Below are 4,900 nucleotides of genomic sequence, written 5' to 3'. Positions count from 1 at the left end.
CCCCCCCCCCCCCCCCCCCCCCCCCAAATCCCCCACAGATGGTGAAGTTATATATATATTTGCTGAGTACCCATGATTTTTGTTTTCAATTTTTTTCTTTATAATTGTTTTGTTCTCTGTTATCTGCCTGGTAAACAGCTTTCTACAGGGAGGGCTAATATTAATAGACCTTTTGGAAGGAGTATATTTGAAGGAGGAACTTTTGTTCTAAGGCCCCTATTCAGCAAGGTAGTTTAAGCACAAGTAGTATCATTGACTTAAAAACAAAATTCTTTCTAATGGGACATGAATGGAACTCTCTGCCATCTTAAGTTAAACTAGGGCTAGATCAATTCTACCTATTTGGCATCTGAGGGTACGTGTAGACGTTTCACTTAGATTGACCTGACTAGGGTTAGGTTGACTTACCTAAACATGCTGAACTATACGTGTTTGGGGAGGTTAGATCAGGCACAAAATAGCTGTCTGATCTAACTTTAGTTCACCTAGGAGGTAAACTATGTAGATTGGACTAACCTATGGTTGTGTGTACACATTCAGAATGCATACAGCCCCTGAGCTAGGAAAGCCCAGCCACTTGCCCCAGCCCTGGGGGCTGCATGTGTCCTAACCCCACAACTCTGATCAGGGTATTTTTAGCCCCCTGCATATGTGGTCAGTGTTCTTCAAAGATACTTTAAGAAAAAAGCTCTTGTTTTGAGACAGAAATAAATAAGTTCAATTCCTAGAAGATTAAAGGACTCAGGTATATCACTCTTGTGGGTATGCAACTCCCTTTGAAGTCAGGGACCTTGCCTGTGCAAAAGGATGGAGATATAGAGCACCAGAAGTTCACAATACCAGGGTTTAGGCAAACCAAAAAGATTAGGGAATGTCCATGCAGTGCATGGATTTTTAAAGATTTACATTCTTTGAAGTGCTGCACTGAAAAAAGTGATTTTTTTTTTTTACCATCCACACATCATAACAGTTAAACATTTGGCCACAGAAAAATCTGACTGAACCTGGGAGCAAAAAACAAAGGAAAAGGGAATCAGAGTGTCTTATGAGCATAGAAAGAGAGATGAGAGGGAGTCTGGACGCAGGAGAGAAGGTTGCTGAAAATGGTTAGATGCAATCTGGAAAGCAAAGAAGGGGTATGCCTGGAAAGCAGAAAGATAGAACTCTACAAGAGGCAGAAAGCACATGCATGTGAGAGGAAGAAAATAATACACTGATCTTAGAGAAATAAATAATTGCGCTGCATTTTGAGTGATTTCCTTTAAATAAGTATCCTCTTTTATTTTCATTTTGAAAATGTCTTTTCTTGAAAAATATTCAGATTTATATCTATATATCTATATCTAAACACATATATCTAGATATCAATATCTATCTATCTAGATATATCAATATCTGATACAGTATATATAGCTAGAGAGAGAGAGAGATTACTTGAAAGTTTGAGCGTCTTACAGTTCTTCTCTTCAGTATGGGCCTGATCAAGGAAAGTGCTGAGCAGGGAATGGAAAAATGGAGTAGTTTGTTAAACCTTGTTCAATATGAATGCAAAAATGGTATGTTTCAAGCCCAGAAACTGTAACTCTGTTTTGGTAACAATAGCAGAAAAATAATCACTTATTCTTTAACAGTATTTAGCCTTTAGGCTTTCTTCCCCTTTTTTGTACCATGCCACAGAACAGTTTTAAAAATCCTTGTTCTGCCATTACCAGTGGATATTTTAAGAATGACATCTGCAGCTGTTACCTAGTAGTCAGAAGCCATGGTTAGGTGAGGAGTAGGGGGAGAGAGAAAGAGTAATGACAGACTGGCCAACATACTTCCTGTTTTTGCAAAATGGTTGCTAGGTCTCCACATTTCACTATTTTTCTGTTAATTATGGGAAAAGTGATTTATTAATATTTGTGTTATGGTAATTTCTCAGCTCCTCAACATCCTTTTCTAATCTAGCCAATATTTGGTAATACCTTTAAGCTCTGTTTTTAATTAATGGGGGTGTAGATGTTTAGAGCAGATGGGTTTGTGATTTTTTGAGAGGTCTGGAAATTGGTTGAGTTTTAAAATCATGCAGATCTGCCTCTTAAAACTGCAGTTAAACACACCCTGTTTCTGGAAATACTATGTATATGTTTGTCATATTTTTTTGCCTGCTTGACATACCATCTTGTGTCGTGTCACATCAAATAGCAACAATCATGAAATTTTTAGGAATGTGTCAGTTCTGAGATACCTACTTTCTTGCTTTGATCCATCAGGGTTATACTGGAGGGTAAAATAATCACTCCAGAGGCATAGCTATAATTACATGTTATTTCTTTATTTATTTCTGAAATAGAATAAAATACATTTGTAGATTTCAAAGTTTTTTTCCCTGATAGCCCATAAAAAGCAATGTGCGACAAAACCTGAATTTGGATTGCAACTGTGTCTTATTTCCTGAAGAATAAATCACAAATGAAACTTAAATGGACAATTAGGGCCTGGTCCTGTGAGGCCTTCAGCACCCTCCCTTTCCCTTGAAACCACTGAATAGTGTGTGCTTAGTCTCTCACAGGATCAAGTTAGCTGTATGGCATTGTTCACTTAGCAACAAGTAACTTAGAAGCATGAAAAGTTTGCCTTAGCTTCCAGAGAGGAAAATCTAGTGATACAATCATTGGTCCATCTTTTTTTCTTAGAGGATTAGCCAGGATAAACAAACAAACAAGCAAGCAGCAAATAAATTTTGAAAAGACCCATCATAGGACTCCCCACTGCTCATTTCTGTGTTTAATTTATTTTCCAAGTCTTGGAGCGCCTGTGCAGCACACTGGGTGGCGGCTGGTCTGTAGAGTAGCGGACCCTGGCAGTGCACATCTGTTAAAAGGAACTGTATCACAGCTGTGTAAGACAAGTGAGTGCAAACTGCCAGCCCTGTCCACAGGGCCATGGGTCAATTCATCAACAGGATAGCTACTGCTGAGAGGAATTTCTCTCAGGCAGGATGAACCTCCAGTGACTCTTTTCCTGGGCCTAGACACCCCCCTCCCACACACACAGAGCTATCAGTCAACTTATGGTTGAACTCTGTTTCACCTCGTGACCCCTTCTTCAACTCAGATCCACATTAAAGTGTGAACTAGGCCTTAGCAGGGCCAAGAGGCCTCTTAACCCACCTTAGCTTCATTTCCAGGCTGACATCAAATTCACAATCTAACCCCTACTGATACCATTTGTAGTTACATATGTAAGTTTGGCTACTGAGCAGTTGAAGTCTTAGCTGGGCAAGTAAACACTTCCCACGACAAAAGTGTTTTTTGATAACAGTTAAAGGGGAAATTGTTCATGTTTGCTATTTATTTATTTATTTGTTTAGTATAGGAAACACATCCAACAGCGCTCACTTGAGACTCACCCTCAAGACTGAGCATTTATGTTGGTGAATATGAAAATCTGTTATTTTGATGGGGAATGATATTTCACCTGCTTCAGGATACAGACTCCTTTATTCGCACTTTTGTCTACAGAGATGAAATATAATCTCTCAGGAAGACAGGGAGGGATGATTACCTATTCCAGGTGCACTGGGCTTGTCTCCAAGGTGAGCTCTGGTAGTGCAAATGGATAGCAGATAGCAAATGGTGAGTAGCTCCCTCTATTGAATGTGTTCTGGGAGTGTCTATAATTTCCGTTTGCCTGCATTTGGGAAGATAGACAAAAGGAAGGCAGACATTTGTGAAAATCTGATCAGTGCTTTCTGGTAACTTTTAGTGGCAGGGAGGAATTTTCCTTTTATTTTGGAGTAGAGAGCAATGGCCTTCTCCAAAATCTCAGTGAAACCCTTCTTTGGGAAATGTGGCAGAGTAAAATACCTGTTGACCTGAATATTTTCTTCCTGTATTCTCTGGATTATGTTGCTAGAAGCCATTGCTGCGGCAAAAAAAATGTTATGGCATCCATTGGTGCTTTAGAAACACATACAAACACAGGAAATACTGATTGTTTTCTGCGGGGCTGGGGGGGAAGTTGTTTTTGGTGATGGTCCTGTGCTGATGAAAAATACTGAGGCCTATAGAGTGGCTGCTGAAGCACTGAGCCTGTTATCATGGTCTGCAAGGGATAATGTCCACCTAGAATTTGTAGCATTCTCCTTAGACAGAGACCATTGAGCATGATATTAAAGATATGGCCCTGATTTTCCTGCAGGGGCCTTTCAGGAATCACGAAGAGGAATAATTGTATCCCCTGTTCTTGTCTCTAGTTACAGGCAGTGGAGAGAAGAATCAGGATCTGAAGAAAGCCAGAACTCAGGAACAAGGAATTTTGCAAACTTGTCTGAGAGAGGATGACAAGGATGATGATTGTGTAGGTGTCCTCTTCAAAATCTTGTGTATACATGTAGGAGTTCCAGAGAAACTCTGTGAAAAGAACATTTTCTGTGCTGCTTCTAGACTTCCACTTTGGGTTCCCCACTGCTCTGCTTCAGGGAGCATAAAGATGCTCTAGCAAAGCATTATTTAATCAGGCATAAAAATACCCACCAAGGAGTGACAGGCATCAGATCGCAATCTCTAATCAGTTCTCAAAACACTTGTCTTCTGTATCCCTGTTTCTTCATTAATTAAAAAAATTCCATTGATGTACAACAGAATAGGGATTTCAGTAATAGCACTCTTTGGCATTGCCAGGAACTTACAGCCTTATTGGAATGTAGGATTGAATTGGATTTAAGGGAAGTGGTGCTGGCTCCTACCTTATGGATCTTTAAAAGGAGGCTTGATAACTACCTAGCTGGGGTCATGTAAGATTAAACTTACCAGGGGTCATATAAGCCCAGTATTCATTCCTGCCCAGGGCAGGGGGTCAGACTTGATGATCTGCTCAGGTCCCTTCCAACCCTACATCTATGAACCTGTGGATC

General features: G+C 40.1%; 1 long non-coding RNA gene across 2 annotated transcripts in view; it reads left to right on the top strand.

The window, feature by feature from the left end:
- Positions 1 to 4,519, top strand: part of LOC102387950 — a 36,878-nt gene extending 32,359 nt beyond the window's left edge. For both annotated transcript variants that reach the window (XR_324397.3, XR_324398.3), the window contains 2 exons: positions 3,507 to 3,620; positions 4,241 to 4,519. This is a non-coding gene — a long non-coding RNA (uncharacterized LOC102387950). The remainder of the gene's footprint in view (positions 1 to 3,506; positions 3,621 to 4,240) is intronic.
- The last annotated feature ends 381 nt before the right edge of the window (positions 4,520 to 4,900 follow it).

Source organism: Alligator sinensis, unplaced genomic scaffold, assembly GCF_000455745.1.
Source record: "Alligator sinensis unplaced genomic scaffold, ASM45574v1 scaffold129_1, whole genome shotgun sequence".
In the NCBI taxonomy this organism is placed as follows: domain Eukaryota; kingdom Metazoa; phylum Chordata; order Crocodylia; family Alligatoridae; genus Alligator; species Alligator sinensis.
Note: the sequence above shows the minus strand (reverse complement) of the source record. Positions and strands in the feature narration are given on the sequence as shown.